General features: G+C 38.9%; 1 non-coding gene across 1 annotated transcript; it reads right to left on the bottom strand.

Moving 5' to 3' along the window:
* Positions 1-408: 408 nt before the first annotated feature.
* LOC136204942 (small nucleolar RNA R71) lies at positions 409-515 on the bottom strand. Its single transcript, XR_010675753.1, has one exon. It is a non-coding gene; the product is annotated as a small nucleolar RNA R71 (small nucleolar RNA).
* Between the last annotated feature and the right edge of the window lie 11,604 nt (positions 516-12,119).

Raw genomic sequence — 12,119 nt, 5'->3', positions numbered from 1 at the left:
CCTCCTGAAGAAGAAGGAGAGAACAACAATCCACCAATCATGAGAATCAGAGATTACTCCAGACCTACCATGGAAGGACACTTGTCGTGTATTGTGTTGCCTAACGAAGGGAACAACATGTTTGAATTAAAAGCATCCATGATACAGATGTTGTAAGCAGCCGTGCAATTCAATGGATACCAGTCGGAAGATCCAAATGGACATATCCAGGAGTTTATTACACTGTGCAACACTTTCCAATCAAACCGAGGAGTCTCCGATGACGTGATAAGGCTGGAGTTGTTTCATTTTTCTCTCAAAGATAAAGCAAAGAACTGGCTAAAGAACCTACAGTCAGGAACCATAGCAACATGGCAGGACATGTCCAATGCTTTTCTGATGAAATACTTTCCACCTAGACAGGCCATCAAACTCAGAAATGAGGTGTCCCGTTTCATGCAAGAAGAGGATGAATCCTTGGCTGAAGCATGGGAAAGGTACAAAGAGTTGTTAAGAAGGGTACCAAATCATGGAATCCCCATGTGGATGCAAGTGCAGAATTTTTACAATGGAGTCACCAACACGTACAAAATCCAGATTGAATCCATTGCGAATGGTAACCCCGAGGATCTTGAACCACAAGCCTTGTACGACCTCATTGAAAAGGTGGTAAGCACAAGTTATAATTGACACTCAGCTAGGAGTGAAGGAAAAAGAACGGCAGATGGTGACATAGTTTCAAAGCTGACGACCCAAGTGGAACAGCTTGCCAGGCAGCTCAGCAAGATCAATGTCTCATCCATTCATAGTGAACCACCATTTAATGATGTTTGTGATTTTTGTGGAGGGCCTCACTTCAACATCAACTGTCCTGGAGTTCAGCAAGGAAAAGGTGAGCAGGAATAATGTGATTATGCTGGATACAATCAAAGGAACCCACCAAATACGTACTCCAATACATACAATCCAGCTACAAGAAATCATCCAAATTTCAGATGGACTGGACAGCCAAACCAGCAGGAGCAACCTAGATACCAGCAGCAATAAGGAGGACACTATCAGAGACAGTCTCAATAGCACTACAAACAGCCTGTTCCACCCAAGAAGGATGTAGAACAGGACATGAAAACCATGATGATGCAATTTATGAAGCAGACACAGGCTTCCATCAAAAATTTGGAGACACAAGTTCATCAACTGGATGCTTCATCATCAAAAGGAAAAGGGGTGATGCCGCGTAATACCGAACCAAACCCTAAAGGACATGTCATGGATATCACTCTACGATCTGGTAAGGAAACTAATCCTCATTTGATGACTAATAAAAGTGTTGAGTGTGTAGGTAGGTCCAGACTTACCGAGAAAGAAGAGGAACAGACTGTTCCTAACCAGGAGAAGTCAGCCGAGACAGATATCACATCTGACAATGACCAGGCGGAACCAGGGAAGAAGTATCATCCACCTCCTCCCTATGTACCACATGTACCATATCCGACGAGGCTCGTAAACAAAAAGCTTGAAGAGAAAAATTCAAAAGTGCTAGACACCTTGAGGAAGTTGCATATCAACATCCCCTTTATGGAAGCACTTGCCCAGATGCCCACATATGAAAAATTCTTGAAAGATATCTTATCCAATAAGAAGAAATTGGAAAACATCTCGATGATCCAACTGAACAGGGACTGCTCTTCAGTACTCCAGAACAAGCAGCAGCTTCCAAAAAAGCTAAAGGATCCAGGGAGTTTTTCAATTCCATGTTCTATTGGCAAGTTAAACATTGAAAATGCATTATGTGACCTAGGAGCAAGTATAAACCTAATGCCATATTATGTGTATGCTAAGCTGGGGTTAGGAGAACCACAACCAACTAGAATGTCCATTCAGTTGGCTGATAGGTCTGTATGCTACCCTAGGGGAGTTGTGGAGGATGTGTTAGTCAAAGTAGGGAAGTTTATACTACCTATTGATTTCATCATAATGGACATAAATGAGGATTTGCATGTTCCTATTATTCTGGGTAGACCGTTCTTAGCAACGGGTAAAGCATTGATTGATGTAGGAGAAGGGCAATTATTTTTAAGAATTAATGGGGAAGAAATCATTTTCAAAATGAATGAAGCTATGAGATGAGCTAACACTAGTGATGACACATGATATTTCTTAGATGATTTCCAAAGTTTGTCTGATTCGCATGAACATGGACATGACACATTGGAGGCACTCTTGGGAGAAGAGGTGAATCTCTGTGAAGGAACATGTTGTTCTATCGAGACAGAAGCTTCAACGCTCCCTCCAGATCCCAATATTCCTAGTCATCAAGAACCACCAGAAATGCCCACTGTGCCTTTGTCTAAACCTGAACTAAAACCTCTGCCATCACACTTAGAATATGCCTTCCTCAAACCACCAAACGGAAGCCCGGTGATTATATCTTCCAAATTAACCCCTGATCAGAAAGCTCAACTCATGGAGGTATTAAGAAGAAACAAAGATGCACTTGCGTGGAAGATAGATGACATCAAGGGGATTAGTCCAGCGGTGTGTGTTCATCGGATCCTAATGGAAAGGGACCACAAGCCGTGTGTCCAGCCACAGTGCAGATTGAACCCACACATGAAGGAGGTCGTAAGGAAAGAAGTAATCAAGCTATTGGATGCAGGAATTATTTATCCCATTTCTGACAGCATTTGGACGAGCCCAGTACATGTAGTTCCAAAGAAATGAGGTACCACGGTTGTTCTAAATGAAAAAGATGAATTGGTTCCCACACGTACCATAATAGGATGGCGAGTATGCATGGACTACCAAAAGCTCAACGAGGCAACCAGGAAGGATCATTTTCCTTTGCCCTTCATTGATCAGATGTTGGAACGATTGGCGGGATATGCATTTTACTGCTTCCTTGATGGGTATTCGGGGTATAATCAGATTGCCATCCATTATGAAGATCAAGAGAAAACAACCTTTACTTGCCCATACGGGACTTACGCTTTCAAACGCATGCCTTTTTGGTTGGGTAATGCCCCTGCTACATTTCAGAGGTGCATGATGTCTATCTTTCATGATATAGTGGAGCGAACGGTGGAAATCTTCATGGATGACTTCTCCGTGTATGGAAATTCATTTGAAAGCTGTCTAAACAACCTGGAGGTCGTGTTAGTATGATGTAGAGAAACAAACTTAGTCCTAAATTGGGAGAAGTGCCATTTCATAGTCACGGGAGGAATTGTGCTCGGACATCAGATCTCGGAACATGGAATGGAGGTAGACAAAGCAAAGGTGGAGGTGATAGAGAAGCTGGCTGTTCCTGCTAATATCAAAGATGTTAGAAGTTTCCTTGGGCACGCGGGTTTCTACTGAAGATTCATAAAAGACTTCTCAAAGATAGCATTACCACTATCAGCTCTGTTACATAAAGATGTGGATTTCACTTTCGGAACAGACTGTATAAAGGCATTTGAGATTCTGAAAGGCAAACTGATCAATTCACCCATTCTAGCTGCACCAAATTGGGAATTGCCCTTTGAAATGATGTGTGATGCTAGTGACACATGCGTCGGAGCTGTTCTTGGGCAAAGAATTGAGAAGAAGTTTAGACCGATCTATTATGCAAGCAAAACGATGAACGAGGCTCAGCAGAACTATACCACGACAGAGAAGGAGCTTCTTGCAGTGGTGTATGCTTTTGACAAATTCCGTACATACTTGGTTTTGTCAAAAGTAGTTATCTACATAGACCACGCTGCCTTGCGCTACCTGTTTGCAAAGAAAAATGCTAAGCCGCGGCTGATACGGTGGTTGCTCTTGCTCCAAGAATTTGATCTCGAGATCAAGGACAAGAAAGGAACAGAAAACGTAGCTGCTGATCATCTGTCCAGAATTTCTCATACCAATAGCCATGAACAATCGGAAATCTTGGAGATTTTCCGTGATGAGCATTTGTATTCTCTACAACTTACTCCATGGTTTGTTGACATTGCCAATTACATTGCTAGTTCAATTACCTAGAAAGAGCTTTATCCAGATCCACAAGGTCCTCTTTGAATAAATCTTTATAGAAATTAAGGGCCAAATGACGAATATCCTCATCCTCATAAACCCACTCTCTATTAGGATCTTTGATAGCATCAATATGATTCTTCTGCCTTCTAATAACAGTATAGAGATGGAAATACCTGTTATTGCGATCTCCATCTTTAATCCAAGCTTTCCTGGACTTTTGAAACCAAAGTAACTCCTTCTGCCTTAGCACAGCTTCCAACTCCTTCTAGAGGGTTCTAAGAAGACCATCCAAACTATGATCAAACATTTCCTCCAAAATACGGTGGATGCCTTCAATCCTGCTTAAAAGTTTATTCTTTCTTCTGATAATATGGCCAAAGATGTTTTTATTCCAACTCACTACGTTACTTCTAAAACCCTCAGCAGCTTGTAAAACATTAGAATGAGGCTTCCAATTATCCTGAACAAATTTTTTAAACTCAGGGTGAGATTCCTAAGCCACCTGATACCTAAAAGGTCTATCCCCTCTAGGACGATGGCCTCTCACCAGCTTCATTAAGATAGGACTATGATCAGAATGATGGAAAGGCAGATTAAGCATAAACACTTCAAGAAATCTACTTTGAGCCAAAATGTTAGCATAAACCTTGTCTAACCGAACAAACATGCTATTCCTCTTCCAAGTATACTTATGACCAGCCGCACCAAGATCAGACAGCCCACACAAATCCATGCTTTGTTTATGATTGAGACACTGATTCACATAGTGATTCCCACCCCCTCTTTGATCACTCATCAGAGCAATATCATTAAAATCACCAGCCACAAACCAAGCCTCCACCATACTCGTACTCGTATAATAAAGCACCTCCCACAGCCGTTTACGATTGGTTAGGACAGGATCAGCATAGACAATAGTGATAAAGAAGGGTTTATTACCAGGATTTATAACCTTACTATGAATAAATTGTTTATCCATACTAACGATATCAAAATGAACCCGATTTGGCTTCCATAAAAGCCAAATCCCTCTAGCCCGACCAGTAGCCTCTAATCTAACACACTTCCAATTCCTAAACATTCTAACCACCTCATCAGCTTTATCTCCACTGATCTTAGTTTCCAGTAAAGCAAAACAAGAAGGATTAAACTGTTTAATTAAATTTTTAACATGGATACGGGTAGCCTTGCTAGCCGCTCCTCTAACATTCCAAACAAACAAATCCATTAGAAGGAAGACTACTGACCCCAGGCCCAATACCCTAAACCATATATTTATTAGGGGCTCCTATGAGCCTAGAAGAGGTACCTGCAGGTCCCCTTTTATCCAACAGCTCCAAGGAGCTTTGTTTATTCTTATGATTACCCTTAGGTTTCTTCATATTTATCTTATTAACCCCCATAACCTTTTCATTTCTAGGCTCAACACAGATTTTAGGGATACTAACCTCTTTGTTCTTCTCTTTAATTTGTAAGGCCTGTGCCTGGGAACAAGCCTGGACTTCTTCTTTGGGTTCAAAGAGAGGGTTATCTGCCTCTACATTATTACCTGCCGGCTCCACAGATTCTAACCCCGGCATGCTCGACTCAAGTTGCTCGTTAGAATGGTCAGATTCTTGATCATCCTCGATAGTTAGAGCACCAAATCTAGAACCTGAGCTGATGACCGCAACCTCACTGGTAAATTCTTTCTCCTTAGGATATGGCATCTCCTTGTTACCAGGATCCTTTTGAACCAGAATAGTATCCTTAACAATGTCAGGAGGACGGTTCTGGACTACAGACGCACGTGTCCTTCTTCTCCCTGACCTCTTAGCCACCATCCAAGGGCCAAAATTCCTCCCATCCCCTAGAAATTCCTCTTCTCTAATCTTAACAGCTTCAACTACCTCTTCCACCACCTTCTTCCTTTTAGAACAACCCTCATACGTATGACCAAACATACCACACTCATAACAAATGTTATGGATTCCTCCATACTCAATAAAATAAACTGTATTTTGTAAACAGAATTTAGACAAAAGGGGTTTAGCAAGGTCAATATCGATACAAACTCTTGCAAACTTGCCTCTAACTGCCCCAATGGTAGTTTTATCCACATGGTGAACTTTGCCAACAAGCCCACCAATCTTTTTAAGAAAACTTTCATTATAGTATTCAATTGAAAGACCCGAGAATCTCACCCAAGTTAGAATTCTATTCACCGAATAATTATGAGGATTAAAATTAGGGACCCATGGCCTTAAGGCCAGAACATGATTAGAGATAATATAAGGGCCCCCGTTAATCACAACATTATAGTCTTCAGCATGGGTAAATTTAATTACATAATAATCATTTTCCAAGTCAGTGATACTGACTTTTCCTTTTTTAGCCCACTGTGCCTGGATTCTCTAGGCAAAATAGTTAAAACTAATTATTTTGCCAAGCACCGTCACAATTAAAGACAACTTCCAATTGGCACGTTGGTTACGTTTATCAGGCAAAGAGAGCCGAATCACAAGACATAGAGGATCCGCCCCCATCCGTGCCACCCCGCCACCTATCACCGCCCTCTACCTATCCCTAACTCTCTCGCTCTCTCTCGCTTTCTCCCGCATTCTCGCTTTTTTCACAACCAACTCATTAATTTTATTCATCAATTTTATTCGTGAATAATTTCTTGATTATGTTCATTATTTTATTTTCATTTGAAATTTCTTTTACATAAAATTACATAGTTTTGAAACTTACAAAACTAAAGTTTCACAGAAAACTACGTAGTTTTATATTTTCTCTTTTATAAAAATATTATTAATAAAAAAATAATCGAACCAAACTTACTCACAAGCTTATAGATGAATATTATAATCGAGTTTGTTAATGAATCTATAATTGAGTCTGTTCACGAGCAATCTAGTCGAGTTTTATCGTGTTCAATCTCAGCTTGTTTATAAATTAAGCCGAACACTCATAAACGGCTCGTCTCATTTACAGCCAAATAAAAAAGTATATAATTTTTTATGTCAAAATAATACTTACAGTGTTAAATGTTATAAAAAATATTGTCGGTAACTTTGTTAATATCACAAGACAATTTTGGTATCATCATCGATGTTGATTACATCGTAAATAATTTTCCAGGATAAATCTTTTCTCTTATTTTTTGGTAAAAGGAGGAAAAAAAAAAAGAAACAACACAAAGAGACAGCAAACTAAAGGGCAATATCTCTAAGAAGAGAGACACCCATGAAATCATCCCGAAGAGCATCCCTCAGCACCGCATGCACATAAGGAAACTCCAGAATCTCAAGTGGCAACGAGTGAGCCATGCCAGCAAGGAGGTCGGCACATCTGTTCCGTTCCCTATGAATATGGGTAATGGAAACCTTAACAAATTTAGAGAGAAGAGCTTGAATTCCCCGAATAAGAGCCCATGAAGGGAGATGTAATAGGCAAGCCTGGTTCACAATTCTAACTGCTTCAAAACAATCTGATTCCACCACTAACGAGAGGCAGTGCCGACTAAGAGCCAAAGTGATACCCATATGAAGCCCCCATAGTTCAGCTTCAAATGAGGATCTGATCCCAATATTCTGGCTGAAACCTGCAATCCACAGCCTATTGCAAGCACGGAGAACCCCCCCCCCCCACACACACACAGTAATTCCACCAGTTGACTCTTTATGGGAGCCATCCACATTTAACTTAATGAAATTCTCTGGCGGCTTGACCCAACACAGAATATGTTCTTCCGAGCGAAGGTGATTACAAACAAGACCATAACTATCCCAACAAAGATTATTAGCTTCAATCGCAAATTTTATATACCCCACTCTATCTTTTGAGATATCATGACCCTTACTAAAGAGTTCAATATTCCTCCACTTTCAAAGATTAGAAACAATAATAGCAAAAATGGATAACCAATATTGACACCCAAACTTAGTGTCTTCCCCTGCAAGACAAAAATTCACCCAATCGGAATCAGGGATGCAAAAGAAAAAAGACCAGCAGCTCGTCGGAATCAATCCTTTCCATACCAAAGAACTACTTGGACAATCCCGCAAGACATGACAAATCGATTCCTCGGGGCTTCTGCAGTGCAAACAAGCCGAATTAGAAGTCAACTACCGCTTATGACGTTTCATATTTATGAGACCCTTCTTTGACAGAACCATTTCGTAAGCCAACCTGCATGAAAAAAATATCATTCGCCGCATTACTCCAATAGGGCATGTCACAAATATCAGAGTCAATATCAGTCCAAATGTTGCACAGAGGAAGGAGAACGGGTTCATCTAGTACTACTCGATAAGATCCCATTTCCACCCTCCCTCACCATCAAACACATCAGCCGCTTTCCAATTAAGACAATCAGGTGGAACCGATTTGAGAGAAAAATAAGGAAGCTTAAAACAGCCCAGCCAGCGGTCATACGAGAATTCCACAGATTTCCCATTCCCAATGCTCCACAGTAAGCCTTCTAGAAAACTCTTAAAAACCGTATGAAGACTCCGCCACAAATGTGAGCATTTTTTCTTCATAAATTGAATGCCACCAAAAATCTTGTCCAAACGGTATTTACTTTCAAGAACACGAACCCACAACGCCCTCGGCTCTCGCCAAATCCTCTATAATAATTTCATTAGCAAGAATTTATTGGAGCCTTATGCACTGTGCAGCCCCGCTCCGCCATACTTCTTTGGACAGCACATGGCCTCCCAATTCACCAAGTGGATCTTATGATTTCTATCAGTACTTCCCCAAATGAATTTTTTTGTTAATGTTATCTAACTTTTCAAGGTCAGATTTAGGCAAACGATTAGTTTGCATAGTATGATTAGCAATAATAGAGGTAACTGATTGTCCCTGAGTGATCCTACCCACAAGAGAAAGCGCACTAGCCTTCCAAGCCCCGGGACGAGCATTAACCTTATCGATGACTTCCGAAAAAGTGGATTTGGAAACCCGAGCATGTAAAAGCGGGACCCCAAGGTATTTACCCAAACAATCTGTGAGGGGCATGCCACATGCACCATTGAGACTCTGAGCCAGAGAAGACGAAACATTCTTAGAAACCGCAATCCTTGATTTGCTTAAATTAACCTTCTGGCCAAAAAGTCGACAAAAATCATTCAGGACTTCCATAAAGCCAACTAAGTGTGCCAAATCTGCTTCTAGGAAAATAAGGATATCATCAGCAAAGAAAAGATGACTGATATTGGGCCTAGTCCTATTTAATTTAATCGGATTAAAACGTTTTTCCCTCAGGCCTTCTTGAATCAGATGATCCAAACGCGCCATGCAAAGAACAAAAAGGAGGGGTGAAATAGGGTCTCCTTGTCTAATCCCCCTCGAGGGCATGAAAACATCAAACTTTTCACCATTAATCAAAACATACATGGATGTCGTATTCACCCATTGATTTATTAGATCGCGCTAGTGCAACGGTATTCCAGCACCCTGAATAGTATCAGCCAAGAACTTCCAATCCACTCGATCATACGCCTTTTCCATGTAAATTTTGAGAGCCAGAAAACCTCTTTTACCCTTCTGAATTCTCATTGTGTGCACCACTTCCTGGGGAATTATAACATTGTCAAAAAATTGACGACCCGGGGTGAAACTACATTGGGTATCAGAGATGATTTTTGGGAGGAGCAATTGGAGGAGGCCAGCTATGATCTTCGTAACGACTTTGAAGGAGACATTCCAAAGGCTAATATGCCTGTAGTGTAAGAAAGAAGTGGGATTAGTCACTTTGGGAATCAGCACCAGCAAGGTTTGATTGACTTCCGATATAGAGTGTCTCTCTTATTATTCATTTAGAAAAAAAAAAAAAGAGAATTAATATATAATTATATAAATAAACTTGTAATTTCTACCGTTTCATATCATGCGTTTATATTTTGATCAATCACATACTTAAACTTGTAATCTTTTATGGTTTGTCACTCTAAACTTTGTCAATTTTGGACATATATCATCCTTATTTGCTATACACTTCAAATTTGATTAGCCATGCAATATAAATTTTATTTTAAGTTTATAAAATTAACAAATAAAAGCCATAGAGCCTCAAAATTGATGAGTTAATAGTATCAAACGATAAAAAAAAAAAAAAAAAAAAAAAGTTACAAGTTTATGTATGTGATAGATCCAACAAAATAAAATATTTCAAGTTTAGATGTGTATCTATGTATTACTCCAAAATAGCATATTTTCCATAAAAAAAAAACATGTATTATTTTACCACAAAAATGAATTTGCAATTTTTGAAGTGTTAAAACATCAAAATTTGAAAACAGATATACTATTTTAGCACACAAAAAAATCATAGTCAAAATTCCTAAAGTATAAAATCACAAAACGGTAAGATTTAATACATATTTACACCCTTAAACGTGTCAAGTTTTGCCTATTAGCACCCTGAACTTTTTAAATAACCTATCACATACTTATAGTTGGCTTTAAAAACCTATCATACACTTTTATTGACATTAAAAACCTATCGCACACCTAAAATTTGCTCATTTAGATCTCCTGCACACAAAATTGTTGACCTGTCATCATTGACATATGACATACATAACGAACTAATACGCTTTTCTTTTTTCTATAGCATGCACACCAACCTCGTCTGCCAAAGATGACAGATCAACGATTTAGTATGCAAGAGATCCGAATCAGTGGCGGAGCCGGCACCTATAGGTCGGAGGGGCTAGACCGTGGATAAAAAAAAATTGATACTACTTCAACATATTTATAAAAATAAAATGAACAATATAAAAAATAAATTATATCATAAAATGAGAGTAAAAAGTATTTGTGTAGAAAATTAATGTCTAAGTAGTGGCAATTTAATTTACCCCCGAAATGTCATATTGTGAAAATTTTGCACAATTGTTTCATTTTCGATACCGATAAAATTCTTTTCCCAAACATCATAAATAATCCCCAACATAGCAAATAAATCATAATTTAAATTAAGAGATAAGGTACCAAAATAAGCCTATGGTTTTTGGGTAAGTATCAATTTAGGCTTCACGTACAAAATAGCACCAATATAGGCTTAACGTTTAGAAAATGTATCAATTTAGGCATTCATAACAGATTGGACATGTCATTCCTATTACTCCATTCCTTAAGTTCTGATTTCTATATCCATGTACAATTGACAGAACTTAACGCAGTAATATCAATGACATGTCTCGTTTCGTTATAGAGGCTTAAATTGATACATTTTTTTTAAATGTTAGGCCTATATTGGTGCTATTTTGTACGTAAAGCCCAAATTGATGCTTTCTCAAAAACCATAGGCCTATTTTGGTATCTTATCCCTTAAATTAAAGTAAATAAAAATATCTAAATTATACCCTAAATTAGAAACCCTAAATTATAAAATCCCTAAATTAGATTTCCTAAATTAAATGATGTATTAGAAATCCTAATTAGATTTCTTAAATTAAATCCTAAATTAATTGTAATTAAGAATCTTTAAGTAAACAACATATTAATAATCTCATATTAATTAACCCTAATTTAGTAATCCCTAATTAAGAAATCATAAAACTACACCTAGAAATAAAATAAAGAATGAAAAATAAAAAAATTACTTGGAAATTGGAAGTTGGAAGTTGGAAGTTGATTGAAAGAATAAAGGGACAGTTAAAATTTAAAAAAAAAAATTATGGAGTGACTTGGGAAATTTTTTCCAAAATTCCACTCTTCTACACAACAGCCTTTCTCTTTCTCTTTCTCTGCGCGAAAGAGAGGAAGAAAAAGAGAAGGCTGTGTAATTAATTATATTCCATCCCAACAGATGGGAAGAGCGTTTTCCCCTTCCCATTTGTTAATTTTTTTTAAACCTAAAGGCACAAAACGACCGTTTTGTGCCTTTAGGTTTAAAAAAAATTAACAAATGGGAAGGGGAAAACACCCTTCCCTTCTATTCCGGTTTCAACGCTGAATCAGCAGCCGCCATGGCCGGAGGGGCTCCATTCATGGCGGCTCCTGGCGGAGCCAAGGTGGAAAACCACATTCTTGGGATTTTTTGGTGGGGCCGGAGGGTCGGCCAACCCTACCCGCCACCTCTAGCTCCGCCCCTGGTCCGAATGAGCCAACTTTAGGTGTGTGATAGGTTTTTAAAACTAGTT

Source organism: Euphorbia lathyris, chromosome 8 (assembly GCF_963576675.1).
Source record: "Euphorbia lathyris chromosome 8, ddEupLath1.1, whole genome shotgun sequence".
In the NCBI taxonomy this organism is placed as follows: domain Eukaryota; kingdom Viridiplantae; phylum Streptophyta; class Magnoliopsida; order Malpighiales; family Euphorbiaceae; genus Euphorbia; species Euphorbia lathyris.
Note: the sequence above shows the minus strand (reverse complement) of the source record. Positions and strands in the feature narration are given on the sequence as shown.